The 27,051-nt window shown below is 38.2% G+C and overlaps 1 long non-coding RNA gene across 3 annotated transcripts; it reads left to right on the top strand.

Moving 5' to 3' along the window:
• Positions 1–1,125: 1,125 nt before the first annotated feature.
• On the top strand, positions 1,126–27,051 carry LOC148051445 (uncharacterized). 3 transcript variants are annotated; one of them, XR_015699472.1, is made up of 6 exons: positions 1,126–1,182; positions 5,194–5,281; positions 6,429–6,503; positions 17,657–17,744; positions 24,960–25,047; positions 26,881–27,051. It is a non-coding gene; the product is annotated as an uncharacterized LOC148051445 (long non-coding RNA). The 3 variants fall into 3 exon arrangements; XR_015699471.1 differs by lacking the exon at positions 26,881–27,051 and adding an exon at positions 26,556–26,705; XR_015699473.1 differs by lacking the exons at positions 24,960–25,047; positions 26,881–27,051 and adding an exon at positions 23,417–23,449.

Raw genomic sequence — 27,051 nt, 5'->3', positions numbered from 1 at the left:
ACTTCCTCCTGCCCATTTGATATCCTGATTGCCTAAAGATAAAATTATTCTCCCTTTCATGTGTTGATCTGGTTGAACTGCTTTCCTTTCAGTATTATTAAGCCGATTACTTATATCCAGCTCCTACTGACTGCTGTCAAGAGACAGCTTCTGATGTAGTGAAAATATGAGCTACTGTTTTGCTGTGAGTATATTACCTGAAATATGACTATGATGCAGCTATGGTCAGTTTTCTATTACAGGCAATGAAGGTAACCTCACTGTTCTCTGTGATATGTAGACCTTTGCAGTCAAACATGTTGCATATATGGGAAAAAATGTTACTAGCTGGAATTTCGACGACTTATTCTATTTTGCTTTCTTTTTCTATGGAGCTTTCTGTTGCATAGAGACAAGTATTAGCAGGTTTTTAATTTAATGTATGTGCATTTTTCATATTACTAATACTTAATATTTAAATGTACCTTAGTACACATAGAAAATTGTATTATAAACCTCTGCTTAGAGGCAACTATTAATTTGTGATGATTCAAAAGCAATCCTCTAATAGCCATGGATTTAATTCAGTAGAAAATCTACAGATTTCTGATTCTTTCAGTTTCCAAAAGACCCATTTCAGGACAGGATAAGACTGTACTCCTATGTGCTTGCTTTCATGGCTCATGTCATGAAAGAAGTCAGATTAAGAAAACAGAAGCCAATGAAAACAGTATCTTCTACAGCTAAGAGTAAACACCACATCTTCCCAGAAGTGTTCCTCTAGAAGGTTCTATGCACCTAATAATATATTTAAAGCTGAACCAATGAAATAATAGTAATTTCTAACTAAAGAGGTTTTATTTTTTTATTTATTTACCCATTTGTTCTCACTGACTGCTCTCAAAGTTACAGGATGCCAGGAAGGAAATATAACAGATATATATATATACACATCAGGATGTAAGGAAGCCACCACACCTGGAATTCAGTAGCTGTTGAAAAGAAGCTATTACTTATCTGAATAAAAATTTCCTAAATAATAGATGCTCAAGGAACCTGTATCACCTCTTTCCATTTTTTTAAATTGCTTTTATTGTTTTCTTCTTAGAGTACTGGTGCTATTTGGAAATATAAATTCATACCAGGGCTCAATCCTGTGGATCAAAACTAGGAAAGATGATGGTGTAAGACAGTTGGCATATGGTGAGTAAAACTACTGATCGGTAGCAGAAAGTGCAGGTCCAGCTCCATAGAGGTGTTTCTCTTCTTTTGAACAGGCACTGGGACCTGAGTGCAGAAACAGGGTGTGGATACTGTTCCATCTTGAATGGTCATAGATCAAATCTTTTGTTTCTTATCAGTTCCACAGTATTGTTAATCTATAGAATCTTCTTTTAGGGACAGATCAAGTTGTTTCTTGGCACTACAGGCTAGCCAGCAAGCAAAAATGTTACTCTTAAGTTACAATACCATGTGTGGTTCACTGCTAGAGCTCCAAACTTGGAGTTTGCACTGCTGCATTAATTTACTTAGTATATTTTAAACAATGCAACTGCATAGTAATCTGAACTGTGAAGGATTGTATCTATTTTATCACAAAGCTTTACTATACAGAATGCATTTTCATTTTCCATAATGGTGGGATATATATGTGCATACACACACATAGCATACGTGTGTGTGTGTGTGCATGCATGTTGTGTGGTTTATATGCAGATGTCTGTATTCTGCAATAAATAACTGGGAAAAATATAAATCTTGTGTGTTCTATGCCCCCTTAAAAATATATTTGCATTATGAAACAAGCTGTCAAAGTTAAACTTGGAACAAATGAACTATAACCATTCCACAAACACAGCATAATCATTAACATCTGTATGCACTTCATATAACCCTGGTTACCTATCTTTCTCTCACGTTGTAGTCTTGATCTCTTTTTTTCCCCACGTTTTTCCATTCATTCCATGGTTTCAGAAAATCTTTTCATGAAGCAGAGGTGAATGAGTACTTGATCTTGTCATCTTTAAACAAAGTACTTGAAGGCATTACTGACATTTATTTGATCCTTCTCATGACTTTATTATACGTGCAATAAAAGCATACATAACCTTCCAAATAATTCTAGGCAGCTCTCTCATTTTAGGGAGCTCAAGCTCCCTAAATTCCTGACTTTAAAACCTAAACTGTAGGTTACAATATATATGTGTATATGCATGTACAATATTTGTATTGTTGTCAATATGGAGAATATATAAATATTTTATCAAGATAGACATATGAAATTAAAAAAAAATCCAAACCCACTATCTTTTCCTGTTTATCCTACATGGAAAATGTTGTGATAATTCTCAGCACCAATACATTTTTCTTGTTATTTTTAGTATCTTTTTTTTCACAAAATTTTGGAAGGATCATTGTTATTCTACCTTATGACTTAAATATTTAAGGAAAGGGGGACACGTCCTGAATCTTATGGGCTGGTCCAGTACCATTTCTTTTTACCACACTTGTGATGAAATTAAGATATAACAGAATGTGACTGCAGCTGGATATAGAGATCCTCTGGACACCTTTATCCAAGTGAGCTCTTGAAGTCAGCTCTTGAAAAAGAAATAGCACGGCCTTTTTGGTGCAAAGGTGTGGACTAAAAGCCTGGCTGTGGGGTAAGATCAATTATCCAGGAATCATTGCTATATGAACATGTCTAGTTTCTTTCTGGGATCCAGATTAATAAGACCACTGAGTATAAGGCTACGCTGTATCAACATGTTCAGTGCTTACTGGGGCATCTCTATATGGTGATGCCTTGCACAGCTCAGACATGACCTGGGAGACCACTCAGCTCTTTTTACCTTTTAAGAAAGCTCCAACACGCTGTTGCTTTTTCCTCCATTTCTCCTTCCAATCTCATCTCCTTTCTACATCTGAAAGTGATTTTATGTGTATTCTTGGGCAGAGAGGAATTTAAGTCAATCATTTCTTCTGATTTTGATGGGATGCAGTTAGAAGCAACTTAAAGAGTCAAGTGAAGATGCCAAGAGATAAATTTCAGCCTTTTTATTTCATTTTCTATCTTGCGAATATCCCTTGGTAAACTGCAGTCCCAAATTTGTAAAGGAGAAGTCTGAGGAGGCATTTTGAGTGCCATCTCTGATTTTTGCAGTCCCTTGAGTGAACCCTTGGGGAACAATTATCATAGGCAAAGACTTTTAGCTTCAGATTTTTCTCCACTCTTTCCCTTTGAAATATCTAACTCTGAACATTAGGGTGTACACTACTGTATTTCTGATTCTTTATGAAATATACCTGAGACACTTTCTTTGCTATGCTAATTTGGTTAGCTTATCTTTCTTTGCACTCAGTTGCTTCTAGTTGTCTATCCATGTCAATAAAGTCTTACAAACTCCTTCATGGAATACTTTGATGATGCTGAAGAATCCACAGTTTTAAAATCTTTGAGAGCTTTCATGCTTGTCTACTTGAAATTCACCTCTTAGACTAATACACTTCCATACCAGAAGCCTTTCTCAAAACAGGATTTTGGATATAATATCTTATAGTAGCAAGGATGACGACAAAAACAGTAGATTCCCAAACTGAAGAATGATAATAGTTCCATTTGTTCTTTTTACAACTACTCTGACAAGATTTTGCTCATAAAGATGATTCTGTTGGGAGTTAATGCAATATAAGTCATAGATTTTGAGTTAATGGCCTTTGGAAAGATGTTTTCTATTCTTTAGTTCAATTTTATTTTGCAATAAGTAGATGCTGTAAAAGTCGCTTACTCTTTCGTTCAGATTTCATCAGGTTCTCCTCTAGGAACAGTGGTTCTTTTCTTTCACATTTGCTAATATCTTTTTTTTCCCTTCCCTCTACTAATTATTTGACATTTTAAAGATGAAAAGACTAAAAAGTATCACCAGTTACAAGAACATTCTTATTTGTTTTGCTTGTTCTGCTTGTTCTGTTTTCAGATTAGTCATATTCCTGCCCTTTATTTTACACTGAACCTGTGTGTTCTGTTTACAAAGTAAGAAATTTGAAAGCACGCAAGCAGATCAGATTCTTGGTGAAAATGACTACTTTACCTTCTGGGTATAACCATTTCTTAAAATATTTTAATAATTATGATTATAAAACAAATCCTTGCAAAAACTGGTTTATAATTCACTGTAATTCATTTATGAATCTACAGTTATAATCAATCCAATTTAATAAACACTAAGGTTATAAAAATGATGAGTTTTTTCTTTTTGCCTTACTCATACTTTAGTTCCTGTAGAATCCTGTTTTAATGGACCAAATATAATTTGTCAAGATCAGAGGAAGTCATCTGTCAATATAGGTGAATGAGAAACTATTTTACCTGGTCAACTGGTAAGGAGACTTACTGTAGGTTATTGTTTCATTTATAAGGAATATTGCTTCATTCTGGTCCCTGCCCTCAGCCTCCCTAAATGACACAGGGTGCTCAGGAACAGCACAAATCTCTGTGCTGCTGTTTCAGTCAGCCTTGTCCTGAGCTAGAACTAGTTCAGGGAGGCAAATTGTCCCTTTAATCCTTAGCTGCTCTACTGGGATTACTGTGTGCAGGTCCCGTGTGGAATACTGCCCATTGCAAATTGAATACATATGAAATGATTCTCCATAAGTGTCTCACAGTCCACTAAACAACCATGAAATGAAATTAGCTTTTATTCATTACTAACTCAAATCACATTCAAGCCAGACTATTATAAAAAATCATTCCTGATTATCAATTTTCTGACCCATCTACTATGCCCCAGCTTGGGGCTTTTATGCAATTGATCTAGGTTTTTTTGTTTTAAAGCAATAGTTTCTGTTTCAGGCAAATAGCACATGAAAGAAATGTTAAAGCTTCTGCTCTCTCTCCTTTTCTTTGTGCGTGATAAAAACTTTGATTCTAAATGTAAATGTAAGTGCTTACTCTTTATCCATTCTAGAGTATTTCTTTGTCCTTGTGTTACCATCCGTATCTTCCTCAAACTATCTCCAGGTTTTCTTTTTCCAGTGTACCATTTTCCTTATGACTGAGACCCAAGGAAAAAGAGTGTGTGTTAAAATAAAATGTTTTCTCCTCTTTATGCCATTTTTGTGTCTTTTAATTTATTTAGATATTTAATCTATACTTTCCATTATGCCTGAGAATATTTAAAAAATTACAAAATCCTGATGTCTGATCTATTACAGGGTGTAATCATCTGTCCTGTTCTACAAATTGGCAAATTACGATCTTGCAAGAAGACCTGGCAGATTTCAAACAAACTGTCTGAAACAGGTAGTGACATTTCACTCACTGGTCTTTATTATTTACTTTATTTTAGATGCCAGCACACATGTGAGGGAGAATAATTCTTTCACTGACTGCGCACTGCACCAAGGAGGGACTTCTGTAAATAGTGTAACTTGCATTCAAAACAATGCCCTGCTATAGATCTCAAATACATACAGCCCTCAAGACTTTTACATTTTTCTAGAAAAACACACATAAACACAGGGACAGATTAACCTGTGGATGGATGGAGGAATGAATAGAAAATAAATTATTTATATAGTACACAATTGGGTTATGCCAAGCAATGAACTTTTTTTTTTTTGTGATTTATTCATTTTCTGAGGGGTGGGGAAGGAAGAATAAGAGGTATAGCTTGCTTTATTTCAGAAGAAAAACCCTGCTCAGTTTCAAATCAGAGGCAGCATACAGCCAAAGGTTCTAGCATCTGGGAGAGAAATGCTTAAGTAAGATTCTTGTGCTGGGTGCAGGTGCCCAGGTGTTGGCAGCCAGGGGGGCTGCAGGGGTAGTCTCCGAGGGAAGAGGCCAGGGGCTGCCCTGTGCTGGACACAGCCAGTCCCAACAGACCCAGCACAGGGCACAGCTGAGCTCCTCAGCCACACTGGTGGTGCCTCTGGGAAAGCGTATTCAAGAAAGGGCAGAGAAAGGAGGAGAGAACAAAATGCGTGAGAGGAAGGCCAATGCCAGAGGAGGAGGAGGAGGTATTACCATAACAAACCAACAATATTACTTTAAATTTCCCCAGGCCTGTTTTGCCCACAATAACTGGTAAGCAATCTCCCTGCCTTTATCCTGACCCACAAGTTTTCTCCTTCACGTTCTTCATATTTTTTCCCCTCTCTCACTGAGATGGGGAGTGAGCAAGGGGCCAGGTGGGTGCTTGGCTAACCATAGGGGTCATGGGCTCAAACTAGAGCATTATGTGGTGCAAAAGCAGTTACAAAGATATATGAGAGTAGCAAGGGAATCTGGAATCTGCCCCCCTCCCTCTTTCTCCATAAGTCAACAATACAAGTCTCCAAGTGTAGTTCATCAGATTTAAAAAACACTTGCTGCATTTTTTGGGGGTAAAACAATAGAATTGGCAGATATCACCACTGGATGAGAAAATGTATAATGTTCTGTCATTTAGGGAACTTCTCAGAAATTTTGGTGAACGGCGCAAGGCACATATTTTTGGCAGTGCAAAGATGGGTCAGTAGATCAGGTGAGTGCTATTTGTAGCTGTCATTAGTATTGCAAAGCTATTGGTCCCCCAGGAGGCCACAGGTGGGGCTCAAAGCTGCCTTAACTACTCTAGTTTTTACTTTACTCTCCCCTTCTATCCTTCTACATCATGTTGCTTAGTGAACACCATCTCTTGGAGTATTTTATGGTAAGAGTTAAGTTTATAAGAGTATTTTGTCAAGTAAGAGACAAAAATAGTGCAATTAATGTAAATCTCATGATTTTTTTTGTCATTGCTTTTTTAACATTGGCACAGTAGATTTGCGTTTCTGTGTGATAACATCAAATGGACTTATGTTTCCAATTTTTAGGTTCAATTAATGAAAGCTATAAAAATATGTTAAATAAACATATGGTTCCTTTTCAGCCATCTTCCACACAAATAACAAGCAGAAATATTTATTTGTTTTCCACAGATATTAAATTTCTGTTGGCCAAATTGTGCCTGTGTGTATAAGCATGCTGAGGTTGTTTAAAGTATGTTTTTATTTTCTGTAACGATTGATGTGTTAGAGAGTCTCAGGAAACTTGCCTGAATAAATTTTTCTTGATAGTCACAGGAACAAATCCCAATTCATTGAAAGGATAAAACTGAACAATTTTCAGGGTCTTACATTACTATATTACATTATAAATTAATGGAACTCCTAAAGAGGGATCAGAGTTATTTTGTTTCAAAAAGTATTTTCTTGGATTTCTCATTAATAAAATGTGATTTCAAGTATGAAAGTAGATGAAATTGATTTTGTACCAACTGACACATGTGCCTATTATGCTGATGTGCTCAATAAGACTGGTCTGAGATCAATATAAAAGCACTTAGAGCAATGTTCTTAATTTTCAGCTGTGGTGTTTTCAGGCTGTTTGCTTTATAATTAACTAAGCCAACAAATTTTATGAAGAAACCAATATTAAACAATGCAAATTTTCTGAGAAGGAAAACAGATTATTATTAGCACTAAAGGTGTTCATTATTCATCTGTTACAACAAATTCCATTATTTTTTTGACATGAAAAGGCAACTATGGAAACCACTTTTAAGTTTTCTGGAATGATACATCTGGGCTGTATTTAATTTGTAAAATTATGTGATTTTCTTGTTAACCTCAACACTCAGATCATTCTTTTCTGTTTGATTGTTTACCATTTTTGGTGATATTTAATTTCATTTAGACTCTAAGGCCTTTGGGATAGGCATCATGTCTTCACATATTTTTGTGCTAGCACAATGGTGTTGTTATATGGATGAAAACCTCTGAATTCACTTGTAAGATCAATTACACAGTAGTTGTAGTGACTGTTAGAAAATGCTGACTTCCAGTAACCTGAGAAAGTTTTTGTTTGTGTGTTTGACTTTAATCATAACTGAGAAAAAAAAACCCAAATTGTGCAATACAAATGCCAATAATTAAACCAATGTCAGCTCAAACACTGGAAATGTTTGAAAAAGTCTAACTCCCTGATGAGGTGATGCTCCTTGATTCATAAACGTTTCAATTTGCAACAAAAAAAAACTCATGAGGGAAATAACACTCCAGTTCACTAATGTGTTGTAACTAGCTTTTCTTGGAACAATTAGATTATTCCAGAACACATTATATTTTAAATTACTAAGAACTCTCTATACCCCAAAATGCAAAAAGACTTACAGCTGATACAACCTTCCAGTGAAGCCTGGCATGGTGCTGAGTAATCACATGGCTCTTTTGTGTTTACTCTCCAAAATGTTAACAGGTCTGACTGGGATTTAAATATTTAGAGTAGAAATGAAATTTTTATAGTTACTATGGGGACTGTGGGGAAACAAGTAATAGTAACCTTACAGGAAAGACAGCTTTAGAAGACAAGTGACATTTAGTTCATAAGTGGCAGCATATGCTTTGTCTACTTTCTTCAGCTGTGGAAATGCCCAGACTTTGGCTCTATTCCTACAAAATGATGACTACCCTCAACTCCCCATAGGCCAAGTTCTGCTGTCCTTGTTTACTGAAGTAAATCAGGAGACATCTCATTTATCAGGACAATTGCCACTGATTCACATCAGTGTAGGGTAGTGGAATTTGGACATTTACTTAGGTTGCAGTTCAGGGTGCTTCAAAACATGTAGAGTAAGACCCTTAATTTGCCATACATTTGAAACTGCAAACTCCCACCAAGGAAATTAGCATGTATCTTTGCAACATTTTTTCTTGGTATAATTGCTGAATCTTATCTTTTTTTCCTCGCCTTCTTGTCATAATGTGCCCTTAGGGGTCAAAGGCTGTATAAAATATGAAAAACATGCATATGAACACCAGAGTGAGAATGTGCCAAGACATACAGCTGTATGGCTCAGACCAACACTGGGTCATTTGGAACACAATGCCTCCTGGAGCTCATTTGTCTACAAGGCTGTGTGCGAACTGCCACCTCACAGTGGGGGTACAGCGCTGTCCCTCTGCACAATCTCTCTCCCTAGCTACAGCCTTGTCAGTTTGTTACCCCTTACCCTACACTTTGAAACAGTATGCAGCCTCAGAGCAGCTCAGCGGTTGAAGCATCAATTCTGTCTGGCCCATGTGCTGTCTAGGACAGGAAAAAAGACAGATGGCTCATTATCCCACACACTTGAAACAAGCCAGCCAGGCATACTGCAGTTCAGACTTGTTGGTGGTTTTTTTTTTTTTTTTCATTAAACTAAAATTAACAACTCGTAAAGAAGAAATTTACTACAGAATGCAATCTTTTATCTTGCTGAATTTGCAAAGCATTGTTTATGTATAACAATGATCAAAAGTCATTAAAAGCATGTAGATAAATCGTACTAATATTGTGGATTACTTTGGTTTCTATGCTCTATATAAAAACCACTTAGGAAGTTAAAGCATAGTCATTATTAGTTTTGTTAAATAACTCTTTATTTTCAGTTAATGCAGTTACTTTAATCCTTAAAAGTAACATCACAACTGCTAAGTGAGTTGTAGCATCAGACAGAGATCATTGTTACCCACAGCTGAATCATTAGCAGTCTAGTTAAATATCAAGAGCCAGATTCTGGCTACTACAGATATCTGGCTACTGCCGTAAAAGCAACAAAAAATGTTTCTACAAATATATTAGCAACAAAAAGAGAGCTAAGGAGAATCTCCCTCCTTTATTGGATGCAGGGGGAAACATAGTGATGAAGGATGAAGAAAAGGTGGAGGTACTTAATGCCTTCTTTGCCTCAGTCTTTAATAGTCAGAGCAGTTGTTCCCAGGGTACCCAGCCTCCTAAACTGGGAGACAGGGATGGGGAGCAGAATGACGCCCCCGTAATCCAAGGGGAGATAGTTAACAACCTGCTACACCACTTTTAGGCACACACAAGTCTATGGGGCTAGATGGGATCCACTCAAGGGTACTGAGGGAGCTGGCAGAGGTGCTCACGAAGCCACTTTCCATCATCTATCAGCAGTCCTGGCTAACAGATGAGGTCCCAGTTGACTGGAGGTTGGCAAATGTGACGCCCATCTACAAGAAGGGCCAGAAGGAGGATCTGGGAAACTACAGGCCTGTCAGCCTGACATCAGTGCCGGGGAAGGTTATGGAGCAGATCATCTTGAGTGCCATCACGTGGCACATACAGGATGACCAGGGGATCAGGCTCAGCCAGCATGGGTTTATGAAAGGCAGGTCCTGCTTGGCTAGCCTGTTCGCTTTCTATGACAAGGTAACCCTCTTAGTGGATGAGGGAAAGGTTGCGGATGTTGTCTACTTGGACTTTAGTAAAGCCTTTGACACGGTTTCCTACAGCATTCTCCTGGAGAAACTGGCTGCTCGTGGCTTGGATGGGCATACGTTTCACTGGGTAAAAAACTGGCTGGATGCCCAGGCCAAAAGAATGGTGGTGAATGGACTTAAATCCAGTTGGCGTCCGGTCACAAGTGGTGTTCCCCAAGGCTCAGTGTTGGGGCCAGTCCTGTTTAATATCTTGATCAATGATCTGGACAAGGGGATCGACTGCACCCTCAGTAAGTCTGCAGATGACACCAAGTTGGGTGGAAGTGTTGATCTGCTGGAGGGTAGGAAGGCCCCACAGAGGGACCTGGACAGGCTGGATCATTGGGCTGGGGCCAACTGTATGAGATTTAACAAGGCTAAGTGTCAGGTCCTGCGCTTAATCCCACGCAATGCTACAGGCTTGGGGAAGAGTGGCTGGAGAGCTGTCTGGTGGAAAAGGACCTGGGGGTGTTGGTCAACAGCCACCTGAACATGAGCCAGCAGTGTGCCCAGGAGGCCAAGAAGGCCAATCACATCCTGGCTTGCATCAGAAATAGTGTGGCCAGCAGGACTAGGGAAGTGATTGTCCCCCTGTACTTGGCACTGGTGAAGCCACACCTTGAATACTGTGTTCAGTTTTGGGCCCCTCACTACAAGAAGGACATTGAGGTGCTGGAGCGTGTCCAAAGAAGGGCAACGAGGCTGGTGAAGGGTCTAGAGCACAAGTCTCACGAGGAGCGGCTGAGGGAGCTGGGGTTCTTTAGCCTGGGGAAAAGGAGGCTGAGACCTTATTGCTCTCTGCATCTACCTGAAAGGAGCTGGTAGTGAAGCAGGGATCAGTCTTTTCCCCCAGGTAAGAAGCGATAGGACGAGAGGAAATGGCCTGAAGTTGCGCCAGGGGAGGTTTAGGTTGGATATTAGGAAAAACTTCTTCACTGAAAGGGTTGTCAGGCACTGGAACAGGCTGCCCAGGGAAGTGGTTGAGTCTCCATCCTTGGAGGTATTTAAAAGAAGGGTAGACGTGGTGCTTAGGGACCTGGTTTAGTGGTGGACTTGGCAGTGTTAGGTTAGCAGTTGGACTTGACGATCTTAAGACAACAATTCTATGATTCTCAGCTCAGTCACTCAGAGTCAGGCTTTCAGTTAGGGATAATTTGGGACTTGGTGCTTCTGTGGAGTAGGGTATGCAGGTCTTTTATTGTTCTGGAGTCTTCTCTGATTAGAGCTCTCTCTGTAATTTCTACTGTCTTCTCTGAGGATTTTTTTTTTCCTTTTTTTGATTCTCCAAGTTATCATTTGTGCCAGACACTCGAGGTAACACTGTATTTAGAGCTCTAAAGAAATAACATAATGAATTATGCATGTGGTTCAGATATTTGGGTAAACCGTGAAGTTTTATTTTTTTCAGTGACACCATCAGCTGAAAGCAGACTGCATCTGCTGTAGGAAGAAAGACGGTTGCATGAGACTTGCTGTGTCTAGTAACATTCTGAGATCATTTTCCTACTCACGTAGCAAAAATCTTTCAGGTTGTGTATCAAGTACATTTTAAACAACTTTGACTTCATTTAGAACATTTTTTCTTGCAGAGACATCCTATAACATACGCCAAAGTTTGTTCTTTCCGTGTTCGCAAATGTTATTCATTACTTCTATGAAGATTTTATTGTAAAGAGAAAGGAAAAAATCTAATTATTGTGTTGATTTTATTGGATACAAGACTATTAATATCAATCTTCTATGAATAATTATTCTAGAATTATACACTAGTGATACAATAGGGACAGAGTTTATAATATCACAGTTATCCATTTTGTAATTATGGAAATATAGATAACCTTAGAGTCAGAGCATCAGTGTATAGGTTTCCATATGTCAAATATATAGGCTCAAATCTTGTTCTTTCTGACATAAATATCTGTGCCTTAGCCACTGGGGGTCAGATTGAAAAATATGCACAAGTTACACATGGGTAAAATGATGTAAGTGTTGGTTTTGTCGGTTTATCAACTAAGAAGAGGTTGCATTTGTTTTTGTATTTACTTCACTTTTTTGATTGGATTGCTACAGCTAATGGCTAGTCATGTAGTTAGCAAACAAGTTCAGAGATTAAAAAAAGATCTAAAGTAGTTCTGGACATATATACAGTCCTGAGAGTGGTGTTAAAGTCGCATAAGCTAATAAAAGGACCAGTGCAGGTAAGGACCATTGTTACTCCTAAACACTAAGAGCAGAAAAGCTGTCTGACTCCAAACAGAAAGGTTATCTGACTGATTTATGTGTTATTTGGTAGTTACAGTGTGAGATCTCATGAATTTTCTGTTAGGTGAATTACTGCTTCGACAGGTATTTCTATAGTTTTCGAAAAGAAAAAATAATACCACTGAAAGGATACAATTTAAAATATAAACCAAAACAAATTCATACTTGTTTGCAGCAGAACAAGTCAACTAGTCCAGTTTGGGCTTGTGATGTAATTTTAGGACACTTATAGCTACTTTTACAGTTACATATTTTTAGCATCTTAACTATACTTTTCTTGAGTTACAACTGAATAATTAGCTGCATTGAATAAGATGCGGCCCCACCTACACATAGTTAAATCCAACTGTTGCAGAAACAGCTTGAATTTACAAAAAACAAGCGTTCAATATAATAATTGTTGATAATATTAAATTTAATTTTATGACCTTTAAATTAATGATATAAGGAATAATTACATGTTTAAGTTATTAAATATAAAGAAGAAATTTACATATTTGAGCCACTGTTGAATTGTCAATGCCAATTCCCACAAGGAACGACCAGCTTAAAACTTGGTCAAATTGTTCATTGTCAGGGTGAACTTAGGTGGGATGGCCACAAGAACAGAGCTACAGTGCTCAGAAGCATATAACCTGTAATTTATTAACTAAGGAGGATGGGTGTAGCAGGTGAATGGTGATTTCTACTTTAAAATTTCTGTTTTACAACACACACACTATGCACTCGCACAACCCATGGCCCCAGCCTCTCATGCCCAGTTCAGACCTGGAGCAAGGAGCCAGGAAAACAGATATCCCCTCTGATGGGGCCCTACCTGTGGCAGCTCCACCCCAGGCTCAGCCTTCTGCACCATGTTGCATGCTTGTTCCTCCAAGCCCAACAAAAAAAGACTAGCAACACTCTGAAGAGAAAGAACTCAAGAAAAAAAGAAAAAAAAAAGATAAACCCCACCACAGAACTTATGCTGCCCACTTAAGCTAAAATTACTGTCTTCATGGTTATGTTCTGTACTCAGTCCTTCAATACAGAATCAGTATGTTGCCAGAACGTTACTGTCTCACTTAATAAGCAGCTATTCAGTCCTTCCTTTCAGCCTATTTAATTGAAGTGTCATGAGCTACGTTTAGTGTACAATGTCTGAGTTATACATTGAACAAAGAAATATTCATTTCCTCTTAAACCAACCCAAAAGACTGTCTTAAATAGCATTTAAGTGCTTTAGAAATAATACAAATTTATTTCATAATATCCAAGCACTATAGGACCATTGACAGCTCCTTTTAAAGGGAGAACTGAGACATCTGTTGACAAAGGCCAAAGCTGTCAAGTGGCATCTAAAATTTCCATGCTTAATTTGATAAACCTACTCTTGTGTTGATGGGCATTGTTTTTTGTTTAGTTTTGTTTTTTTCTGGAGAGGTTAATAGTTCTGTAGTGTTGCATGTGTTCAAAATTGACCCTGACTTTGGGTGCAATCATGAATGCTCACTAATTCTATGAATGTAGCTCCAGATGTCTCGCACTAAGAAGACAGGATTACTGATAAAAATTCTTGTTCCATTTGCTCAGCACCCTGCCCGTGGGCAAGGTTTCTGTCCAGTTGCCTATACTAATGTTTTCCTAATTGCAAAATAGTCTCTTTTCCTGTCTGTTGCTGCACCATGTATTCCCCGTTTTTCAGCCACAGCAATAACTGAAGCAAAGCTTAGATCATTCTCTATTACACAAATAACTCTAATTCTCATAATTCTGTTTTTATAAAGTCATATCTGAGTAGTTAAATTGGAGTTAAATCTTTGACAATAGTTAAAGATTGCAAATCATAAAGATTTCTCAAATATGGTATTGAGTCACCTCCTGGATATAAACTATATAAAAAAGACAATTATAATCTAGAAAATAATATGATAAAATGGAGAGAAGAAAAGAGTAAGGAAAGAAGGATCAGAGGAAACAAAAAAAAATTCTTAAAGAACAAGGGAAAGATACAGACTGATGGAAAATACAGCACTCTCTGGGCTGAAACCTTCTGTCTGTTAGCATGTAATGTGCATCATCAATTTGTATTTAGGCAGCTTGACTCCATCGCAGAGATTGCAGCTAGCTGAAAATAAATAAATAAATAGATAAATAAATAAATAAAGCCAGTTGACTAAGGGATTTGAACAATGCTGTCATTATTTATCAAATAATTTATTTGACAAATAGTCTTTTGGCTGCTGCAGAATTGGTTGAATGTCATAAGAAGCACTTGCTGAATAAATTAGTCAATGAAAAATGACAAAAAATCAATGAATAATGTATTTGATAAATAAAATTTAGCAAGCTGAACTGTAGACATAATTTTATTTTCTGAATCCTGTATTAAGTAATTATCTCAAAAAGCAGAAACTGTAGTTGATTTTTTTTTTTCTTCCCCCAGATCTCCTTTGGCCAGTTGGGAACTGGAAATAAAGCAACAGATGCCGGTTTTGGCTCTTGCAATACTGTCCCTCTAGTTGTACACAAATAAAACTGAAGATTAGGTGCTTCCACTAGAAAAAGTATATTTGACAGAGACCATGACATTAAGGCTAGGAAAGGCTTCATCCTAGGTTTAAAGGTATGACAAGTTTTTCTAGCACTCCACATTATAAACATAATGGAACTTGTTGCTTAAAACAAAAATCCAATTTTAATCGCACCTCTTCTACTTTTCTCTTTGACAAATGCACGATGATAATTGAAGACATGCTTTACTAAAAGTATTATTCTTATTATAATAATCAAACATGCCACTATGAACTAGAAAGAAGGCTTGCACAAAAATGAAAAAAAAAATGATGTTTAAAACTTACTTTAAGTCAAATTGGCATTATAGTATCTTTACTGTAGCAGAGTTTTGAGATCATAGAATCATTAAGGTTGGAAAAGACCCTTAAGATCATCGAGTCCAACCATTAACCTAGCACTACCAAGTCCACCACCAAACCATGTCCTAAAGCACTACATCTCCCGTCTTTTAAATACCTCCAGGGATGGAGACTCAACCACTTCCCTGGGCAGCCTGGTCCAATGCTTGACTACCCTTTCAGTGAAGGAGTTTTTCCTAATATCTAACCTAAACTTCCCCTGGCACACCTTGAGGCCCTTCCCTCTCATCCTATCACTTGTTACTAGGGAGAAGAGACCGAGCCCAACCGCGCCACGACCTCCTTTCTAGTAGTTGTAGAGAGTGATAAGGTCTCCCCTCAGCCTCCTTTTCCCCAGGTTTAACAACCCCAGCTCCCTCAGCCGCTCCTCCTAAGACTTGTGCTCTAGAACCTTCACCAACTTTGTTGCTCCTCCCTGGACACGCTCCAGCACCTCGATGTCCTTCTTGTAGTGAGGGGCCCAAAACTGAACACAGTACTCAAGGTGCGGCCTCACCAGTACCGAGCACAGGGGCACCATCACCTCCCTGGTCCTGCTGGCCACACCATTCCCGATACAAGCCAGGACACCACCGGCCTTCTCAGCCACCTGGGCACACTGCTGGCTCACGTTCAGGTGGCTGTCAACCAACACCCCCAGGTCTTTTTCCACCAGACAGCTCTCCAGCCACTCTTCCCCAAGCCTGTAGTGTTGCATGGGGTTGTTGTCACCGAAGTGCAGGACCCAGCACTTAGCCTTGCTGAACCTCATACAGTTGGCCCCGGCCCATTGATCCAGCCTGTCCAGGTCCCTCTGTGGGGCCTTCCTACCCTCCAGCACATCGACACTTCCACCCAACTTGGTGTCATCTGCAGACTTACTGAGGGTGCACTCAATCCCCTCATCCAGATCATCAATGAAGGTATTGAACAGGACCGGCCCCAACACTGAGCCCTGGGGAACGCCACTCATGACCGGACGCCAACTGGATTTGACTCCATTCACCACCACTCTCTAGGCTTAGCCAGTTTTTAACCCAGCGTAGAGTGCACCCATACAAGCTGTGAGCAGCCATCTTCTCCAGGCAAATACTGTGGGAGACAGTGTCAAAGGCTTTACTAATGTCCAAGTAGACAACATCCACAACCTTTCCCTCATCCACTAAGAGGGTCACCTTGTCATAGAAGGACATCAGGTTAGCCAAGCAGGACCTGCCTTTCATAAACCCATGCTGGCTGAGCCTGATCCCCCGGTTGTCCCACATGTGTCGCGTAATGGCACTCAAGATGATCTGCTCCATGACTTTTCCCAGCACCGAGGTCATGCTGACAGGCCTGTAGTTCCCCGGATCCTCCTTCCAACCCTTCTTGTAGAGGGGCTTCACATTTGCTAACGTCCAGTCATCTGGGACCTCCCCAGTTGACCAGGACTGCTGATAAATGATGGAGAGTGACTCGATCTCCCAGCTCAGGGGCCTGAAAACCCCAAGAATGACCAGGAGATACTTCAGCTGAGTAGGCGATGACCCTCCATTACTCTTTTGTGTGTGTGTGTGTCTATTCTTTCTATAACCTGAGAATAATGATCATTAATTCCTTAAAGTTTTTTTTAGCAGCTCCAGAAAAAAATATAATTTAAAATGAAACTAGTGTAGGTTACTTGAAATCACAGGTTATTTGAAATCTTTTTCTCTCTAAGAGATGTTTCAAAGATTTCTTCAAGACATTTTAAAATCAGCTCCAAAGGGACACAACATGTTGTCCTGTTTCCATGCAGGCTTCTCTGAAACAAATAAGATTTATTCATCCCTCAAACTAGGCAGGGCTCAAATCAACACATATTTTGAAATGTATCTCTTTTTTCAGACCAGATGATCTCAGTTTCAGTTTTCTTGGGCATCATGTTTTGTAACTTTCTATCCTATCATCCTCTCAACTCTGTATCAATACACATTTCTTTGGAAATACAGCAACCAAAACTTGATACAATATTCCATCTGAGACTGGAGGAATTCCTCCAATGTCTTAAAGATGTCATATCTGTTTATGCACCCAAGTACACTTTCCCTTGTTTTGTGACAGCTCGATAGCATTAGCTAATGTTTATTTTGTGATCTGCATTAGACTCCAGAATTGTGACTAGTGAGACAACTCATATCCATTTTGCATTGGTGCCTAGCTTTATCTTGCACTTGTTTACGTTCTGCATACCTTTCATTATACTATTGCTATTACAGGATTATTTTCACAGAAGTGTAGAATCACAGGAATGGTGATTGGAGAGTACTTTCCAAGGTCATCTACTCCAGACCACCGGTTTGAAGCGTGAGTATTGCGTATCCTTGGCCAGGCCAGCCATAGCTTTGTCTACCTACATCTTGAAAATCTCCAAGGAGGAAGATTCTTCTTGGGATAACCCATTCTAGTGATATACTGCCCTCATAGTGAAAAATGTTTTCCTATGTCCAGTATGACCTTCCTCACCTTCAATTTGCTTTTTTTGCCTGGAACAACTGAGAAGAGTTTTGGTACATTATCTTTAAAATGTTCTTGAAGTAGTTGTAGGTAGTCCTTTACCCTCCTCTCTGTCACACTGAGCAACCTGAGCTACCTCAACCTCTCTTCATAAGAATATGATCGAGGCCCCCAAACTGAACACTGCACAATCATTTATAACGTAAAGCTTTTCTTCTAGCATATTTGCAGTTCTTCTCAGCTTGTTTTTGTCAATAGACTTCCTATGCATACTGTCTATTCCTCCTCTTAGTTCTTGAATAAATTGAAAATTAATAGCATCAGATCCAGCACAAGGCTGAGCAGAACCATTCTCGATATATCTGGACATTTCAATATCAATTTTTTCTAAAATAAGTAGCTCTTTTTAGAAATTATATTTTATTATTATCAAGATTAGTATCAAAACCTTTTAAACTTATTTATATCCTATTCTCTGTATGTCAAAAACTCCGAAATTATTTGGTAAAAGTGATTGAATGGAGTGACTTATTTATGATTTGTTACTGAGGACATATTAAAGTTGTTTGCTTTTGCAAGTAAAAAAACTCTTTTCTCCCTAACCAGACTTAAAAAGGACTTGGGACCAACAGAGTCCTGTGGTTTGCTTTCTGATTTATCTACAATCACCAGGAGTCAAGACTTCATAAAAGATGACTGATAAAAACAGGAGCATGTTTTTTGATTAGTTGATTCTTGTTTGATACTGACACTGGGGGAGGAAACATCTTTTAGGGCCCAGATTGAATCTTTGTGGCTAAAAACCAGGAACTTTTTTCTGTTTGGAAAAATAGAAAATGTGGTGGTCACTTCATTCGCAGATAACAAGAGACAGCAATGTTCTTTTCACAGAGATGGTTTTAGAGTTGAGGTTTTCTTCACTTGAAAATTCTCTTAGATTTTTGACAAAATCATCAAGGAGAAGCTCAGCATTGGTTAGGGTTATTTATTCTCAGTAAGTAAGAATATTAAGTTATTCCTGCTAGATTAGGCTGTCATAATTCTCTACTCTTGCTAGATCATGAACAGAAGATGTTAAAGGCAGCAAATGATGGTTTGATAACATGTGAAGGACTTAGAATTTGTGAAGAAATTCCAGTACTGATGGTGGTGGTGCATTTTTAAAGGAGAACTTAAAAAAAATCACAGGTATATAGATTACTTTTGTTGATCATGCGGGCAACATAGTGTTTGTTTCTGGCTAACAACAGTGGTTATCAATATGGGTCACTGGCAAATAAAAACAGGCCATACACTAATTCAGGACGGGATCTTAATTTCTGCTGGATGTTGCTTAGTGAAATGTTATTTTTCCATTTTTCATTCAGTGCCTCAATATCTTGAGATCCAGATTCCTCTACCACTCTCCGTACTTCTCTGTTATTTAAGGTTGTTTTGTAGGGGGTCAGCATATCTGGCTAACACTGTTCTCTACTTACCATAAAGATGTCCCACTTAGTGCCAGGAGGCATGAAAGATATTAATTCAGTAAGAGATGTAGATCAGAAGAAGAAAAAAAATGTCAAGGCTGAGAAGCCCCCCTGGCCTTGCAGAAATTGAAAGGGAAGGGCAAGGACAGCAGCAGAGGTTCTTTGTATGGGGCCTTGGGCACCAGTAGTTCCTTAGTGTCTGCTGTACCCTACCTGTACCTCATGTTTTCATTTTTCTGAAGATTGAAATATTTTGCGAACTGAAGTTTTTTCACCTGATAGAGCATATCGGAGTGAAGCCTGGTGGCTTTTGATGTACAGAAGGACAGACAATGTAGGAATTGAAATTTTTAAACAAGGGTGGCACAGCAGGGGTTAGAGATGAAAAGGTGTTTTCTGCCTTCAGCTGCCTGTGTGTCTGGCGTATACTGCAGCTCCCTGTAGGCTGCTTGAGACCCTGCAGATTTTTCTTTCTCATTCTTCATTCACACCTTCTTAGGAAGCAATGGTACATGTAGGATCATGTAACGGTATCCCTGGATTTAATTTGTATGAAATAATGAAAATTTCCAGAGGAGTAGACATTTTGTGGCATCTTATGCAGAATGAGTTCGGTTCTGACATTAACTATGGAAAAATGAAATCATGTAAAGAGTCTGTTAAAACCTGAGTATATTTTGCTGCACTTTAGTGATACAAGCAGGATGAAATACTGTCTTTATTGCAGTGAATGAGAGATTTATGTTTGACTTAGTAAAGTCAGGAAGCCACCCACAGAGACAAACCAGATGTTAAAATAAGCCTTTGGCCTTCTTTGAATTCAGCAATTATTCCAACCACCATCTAAGTTAGACAAAAAACTTAACAGCTTGCGTTTAAACATCTACTTGGGTAGTTTAACTGTTATCCTGGTGGAAAGAGTCTCATTCTTGCCTTATTCTCAGGGAGATGAAATACAGAATCATGTTTTAGTGTTCCAGAGTAGTGAATATTGAAAAGTCCCAATACCAACAACTCTTATTTCTTTGTGATAGATAGAAGTATATAGTTTCCTCAAGTGCTAGCTTAACCAAAAAGTAAGCAAACAAAACCAGACAAACATTCAAATGCAATACCCCAAAATAACCTATCAAAACATTACCTTTACTCCTTAATCTGTAAGCAATGCTGCATCAGGAAGCAGTTGACAGAGCATCTGTCATTAACCTGAGCACGTTGCTAGGTCTTAGCAATATTGGTATATCAACCCACTGCATTTTCTAAAACTGCAGTGCTTCTGGCATAGGTCTAAGCAGTGTTTAGGCTTGGGAGTGATGACAAGGGGATTCACTTGCCTGCACAATCAGATGACTGCACACCTTTCAGCTGTCATCGAATGTAACAGCTTTGACAAATGTCACAGTCACATGCAAGCTTGTGGAGTATGTTATCTCGCTTTCCCTCTCACTGCATACGGAACACATGGAGTGAAAAATATCCAGAGGACCTCTTTGAGGCCAAAAAGGAGTCATCACAGAGTATTATGAGTTACATTTTTTTCTTGAAGCTGCAGGGTTAGGATGTCTGTTTATTTCAGTGAAGAAACTAGGGATTTAAAATAAAACCTCCTTAAATCTGGTCTCTTAACAAGTGAGTGCATTCATGTATGTCATCTTTAATTTAACCGCAGGTAGTCTGCCTTCTAGCTGTCATGTTGTGGTTTCAGGATAAGATATAGTAGTTTAGACAAGTATGTTGTCTAAACTCATGTTCAGCTGGAATCCTATTGAAATTTAAAAAAAGACGTGATGAACTCAAAATCCTGTGCAGGCTATTTAATTTTGTTAATGAAAACCAGAAGTGTCCCACATGGGGATGCTATGGTTTTAGAACCTTCATATCCTTGCCCAAAGCTGAAGTCATAAACTGCACAAAATGCATTGTACAGACTTTGAAGGGAAGCTACTCTAATGTAAATAGCATATATATATGCCACTGCCAGACAGCAGGTAATATGTTTTCATAGGCTTGTCACAAATAGCAAAGAAAAAATAGACATTAGTTTTCACAACGAACCAAGGGCATTTCCCATTAAAGTCTATGTCAAAACTTATATTAACTTCAGTTCTGTCAGAGCAGAGCACTGACACCTTGCAATGTCAGAACAAGTTTCAACATTTTGTTGTTGCTGTTGCATTTTCCTCCTAATGTTTCTGCACCTTTCATTATAAAGATCCACTCACTTTCCCCCAGTTGACTCAGAAAAAGCATCCTGTTAATGAGAACAGTAGTTTTAAGCTGTTCAAGCATAGTTTTCAGCAATACTGTTGTGAACATTTTTTTAAAATGATACCATTAGAGTTTGTACTCTGACTGTGCTATGCCACAGAGAACTCAATTTCTTTTACATGCAGTGTAATGAGGGAACATTAAGAAGCAGATATGGAAGCTTGTGAGTGTCATGACCTAAAAAAGAGAGAGAAAAGTGACACTGAACGGTCTAATGGAGACAGGGTTGAAGAAATGAAGGGCAAAGCATAGACTTAACAAAATGGAAACAAGAACAGATAGGAGAGGATAGGGAAGTCAAAGAGGCTACCTTTACTCCCAGGACACCAGCTGACAACTTAGGTTTCACTGTACACCTACACAGCGTGTAAAAACATTTACATGTAAATGCATGTATTGAATAAGTAATAATTAAATTAAAATGTAGGTACATGTAAATTTAAGTAAAAAAATTTGACATATAAAATATTTACATCGACTCACCTTTCTGTGAGAAAAGGGGAAAGACAGGAGGTGCGCAAGCCATAGTATGCCTCACATTTGTCATAATGAGAAGCACATTTTCAGGGTATCTGTTGACCAGTTGTGCAAAATGGTTGCTTTATAGGAACAAGGGGGAAGTCCAGGTAAGAAAGGGGCTTAGAACTGTGCCTCTGGGACAGTCCAAGGGTTGACTTAGCCACATTTCAATACAAAATTTAAGAACAAGTTAAATATGATTGCTCTGTTACTTCAAGGCAAAAAATAACTTTCATTACATGAATAGAAAATAAGACCGAGGTAGTTGTGCTAGTAAACTGAACACTTTCTGGAGTATCTTCTGCTATTCTGACAGAAAAACATGAAATCCCCTGTAGATTAAAATGCAAGTTTTATTGAACAAAACCAGCAATACACAAAAAGGCATGGAGTCTTTCCACTTTCTGATAACAGCTTGCAGAAACACTGCAATGAATCACTCAATAGCTTCAAGTATCAACCCTATTCTCACCTTCCCATAAAACATCTGCTTGTAGTCAGCCCTTTCCAATTCAAGTTTTGTGACTGGAGATGCCTTCACAGTATCAACTGTTGATCTAAGTGATTTTGGTAAATTTAACCCAAGCCTATCACCCTAAAACATCCTGGGCTCAGCAAGATCTACTCACTAGCTGCTAACAGGGAAACAAATCTGGTTTGTGGTATTTTAAATATATGCACGCTAAGGAAAAAGCTTGTGCAATCACTGTGGTAGCTAAAGAATTGAGAAGAAAAACAAGATATGTACGTTGACAGCTTTCTTGCTACTCTTAGGTATGTTTAGAATCAGAAAGAGATTAATTTGCTACTTTAAATAACCTGTATAGTACCCATGAGGTATGTTTATAAAAAGTTTATGAAAGGATATTTCTTGCATTTGCAGTCAAGAGCCCCCCTGTTGTTTCTGATGGAGTCTATTCTAGGGGCTTTAAATAGGTTATGAATAGAAGCATGAAATATAGACTTTTTGAATTAACACAGATTGTCACATTCAAATATATATTATGACAGTTGTAGGTTTTTTTCTGTTTTATTCGTAATAATTTATTCATATTAGCCCAGACACTGGAGATCATTTTAATTCAGAATACTAGCAGCTGGCATAACAGAGGTGAATGATGTGGTGTTTCTTAGCTAATCTGAGTGAGGAGCTGCAGATGATGCACAGTATTTTGTTTTCTTGCATTGTATCTCTGGGCTAGACTGGGAGATGTCACAACTACCAGGCTAAGGTAGGTGGTTATTCTCCTTATGTTCCCTCTACAGGTGAACTACAGAGAGGGGGATCCTTTAGATGGTAATCCAAGGAAGACATCATGTAGGTTCCTTCATAGTACTTGTAACTATCTCAAATGACTAGAAAACACTAGGAAGAGTACTTGACTCAATTTTTTAGTTTGGGTGCCCAAAGTCAGTTGGTATGACATTGTCACTGCTTCACAGTGGACTTTTAAGGCATGGACAACAAAAGCATAGCTACAAATGCAATTTAGTATCGTCATACTTAATGTGATAGCAATATCTCTATCCTCCAACTCCAGCTGTGTCACCACAATTTTGCTAGGAAGAACTACAAATGATGAACTGCATTTCCTTGGAAATATTCAAAAGCCATCTGGACATGGTCCTCTCTAGGGCCTCCACCTCCACTGTAGGTGGCCCTGCTTGAGTGGGGGAGGTTGGCGTTGGACAAGATGATCTCCACAGGTCCCTTTCAACCTCAATCGTTTTGTGATTCTGTGATTCTTAATTGCATGAAAATGCTTGTGATGCACATTTAGATGATATGAAATAATAATAATTTTGATTAAATATTAAAACATGTCACCTGAAGACTCAGGAAGGTCTGATCCAGGCTCCAAAAGGCTGCAGAAAGGTCCTAGAGCATTGTTTCCACCTAGGTTCTGCTGCTGACTGCAGCTCATTAAGGATAGATAATGTCCCAGTCTACTCAAGGGCAACTGAGAAACTCTGCATGCATGTCTTGATTGCTTCTACTAAGATGTCACGCCAAGCCTGTCAACACCAACCTTTAAATAATTTGAGGATTATGAAGCTCAGTGTATACCACAGAGACTGAAACCTACAAATTAAAAATAAAGAAAATATTTTGCAGGCAGTATCATGAATTATATTTATTAAATGCATGGTAATGGTTAATGGTAACATCTTATCATAAGCAACCGAGGGAAAACAGAGATTACATGGAACTTATGTTGCTATTAACACCATAGGATTTCTATTTCTTTGCAGGCATACTTTTAATATTTGTTAATATTAAAACCTACTCATTTTGAGCCAGTTTTGCTTGCGAATTTGCAGAAGCCAGATATCCATGTTCTGTGTTCCTGAACAGCAAAGAACACATTCATAGTAAAGCGGGAAAAGATAACTTTTCTTTTCTAATTCGTGGATAAATTGATGTAACTTATGGCAGTGTAGCTTAATGACAAAAAAATGTGTGGCTAATCAAGTACGTGCTGTTGAAAAGCAGACAAAAAATACTGTGTTTTCTTTTTTTTTCTTTGTCTTTGCAAAGGAGGCTATAGTATATTCTCACTTCATAGAATAACTAAAACAAATTTTGAATGATGCATGAATTAAAAAAAAAAATCTGTGACCTACTGCTCAGAGAAAATGCAGAGAGTGTTGTGGTTTTATATTTAGGAGAGCTGTATCTGCTAGTTCTTGTGAAACATACACTCTGACAGTGTAAATGAAGTCCAAGAAAGCTTGAACATCTTCACTCTAAAACCAAAATAAAAACTACCCACATTGCAATATTTTCTGGTATCTTTTCTTCCCTTAGGAAGTCAATTACCTGGAATCACTGAAAAACAGAAAATCCTCCTTCTCGTGAAGACTCCAGCTGCCTCCTTTAGCCTTTAAAATAAAAGGTGAAATCTAGAAAGCATATATTTCAGTTGAACCTTAGAAAGATCTTAGCAACTTCTAAGTAATTTCTTTATTCATGTCCTTTTCATTTGACTATTTTTTACTTTTTTCCTTATTTAATCCATAAACTGGTTTGTGTAAAGAAAAATAAACTGGAGTTGGAAAAATTAGAAAGGTCAGAAGATGAAGAAAGCAGCTTCTCAGGGAAACAGAAAGATGTTATTTATCCTGTTGTGCAGCACAGCTAGAGTGCTCTCCGGGGCAGAGAATGTTCAGGCTGAAAATTCAGTAGAAAAATCAATAGCAGTAGGAAGATCAAGCTTTTATAATTTTAATGATTATATGCTCAGCAAAAAGTTTAGAGTTCTGACTAACAGCATGATCATAAGTGAGAATGGCAGATACCACTGGAAGGAACAGCATAATGTCTATCGAAAGTTTTGGTTTTTATTTTCTGCACCCTTATATGCAGAAAGTCTGTTTTTATGTCTATCAGGAAAGTATTATTCATGACTAGAGACCATGTGGTGCAATAGAAACATGCTTATGATGAATTAGACTCAGATTTCTAGCTAGGAGTAAAAATTGCATGGGGCAAGTCCTCTTCTAATTGGGATGTGAGAGTTGTGCCAGCAATCAGATAGCAAGTTTTCTGTGTCTTTAGTGTACAAAAATATTGAATCATGCAAAACAAACGGTCTTTCAGGAGACCAAACCTTGCATCTCTGGGTAGCTTTGAATCAATGAGGAAATCTTCTCTCACAAGTCAAACTCCTTCCCTCCATGCAAACCCTGTAAAACACCAGATCTCCATGCATTACCTTACACTTGCTTGCATCTTTTTCCTCTTCTAAAGGGAAATATGCATTTTTCAGCACACATATAGGAAACATAGGAAGCATCTACAAAATAATTCAAAAAAATAACTCTTAGTTCATGAAAAATTATGCCTATTTTATAGTTACTCTGCAGAGAAATATGCAAATCCCTTTATGTGAAGAAATAATCATGTTTGATCTACCATTATTTACTGAAGAGATTTATTAGAAAAGAATATTGCTAGAATTTCTGACATCTCTGATTTATCAAGCAGTCTGTGATACTTCTAGTCCTTAATTACATTTAACTGGGAACCTTGTAAAATAATAATTTTTTCTAAATTATTTAGGAGATTAATATTTTAGTTTTATGAATAGGCAGTTTTATTTTAAGATGTACCTTATAATCTCTTTTGGTAATAAGTGAAAGTCCACTCAAAAATATGTATCAAAGTTCTGATAAATAGGGACATCTTTTTTTTAACTCTTGCCATCCCTCTGTTGGCTATTTTTGTGTGTTTACTTGGGTCTTCTTGTTTAGGGCCACAATTTGACTAAATGTCAAGCAGATAGCAAATGAGAGAGTCCTGAGTGAGTTATTTTGAGAGAAAATTTGGGAGAGAAAAACACAGCTTTCAAAAGATTGAACATAACCTTGAAGATTGCTAGCTCACTCCTTTCCTAAACTGTAGGAGACCTTGAGAGAGAGAGGGGAAAAAAACCACAGGGTCAGAAGTGTAAAGAGATACAAAGAAAGAGCTTTTCCTCCACTTGCGGAAGGATGGATCAGCTTGGCTCTTCGCATTCCTCATTCAAGGACAACATGAGTCTAAAGTTAATGCAGAAGCTGGACCCACAAGCATGATAATAATATTGCTTCTGAATGACTGGAATCAAAGTTACTCCAGTGGCTGTAGGAAAACAAGCTGAATCAACTTCAGAAGTTTCTTGTGCTGTGCTGTTCCTCCACATCGGGGAGATTCCAAACCCCTGCTTTGGTCTTTCCTTTTTTTCCAGACTATCCACTACCTGAACATCTGATGCCTCAGTTGTTATAATAAAGAAAATATAGATACTATGGGACACATGAAGGCAAGAAGTAGAGACACTGACAAAACAGAGTCAGCATGGTTCAATAACACTTTATTAGCTCTGGCTTAGCACAAGATATGCAAGGCACAAACTGGC

Source organism: Nipponia nippon, unplaced genomic scaffold, assembly GCF_047370975.1.
Source record: "Nipponia nippon isolate SJK-2023a ecotype South Korea unplaced genomic scaffold, ASM4737097v1 scaffold_6, whole genome shotgun sequence".
NCBI lineage: Eukaryota > Metazoa > Chordata > Aves > Pelecaniformes > Threskiornithidae > Nipponia > Nipponia nippon.
Note: the sequence above shows the minus strand (reverse complement) of the source record. Positions and strands in the feature narration are given on the sequence as shown.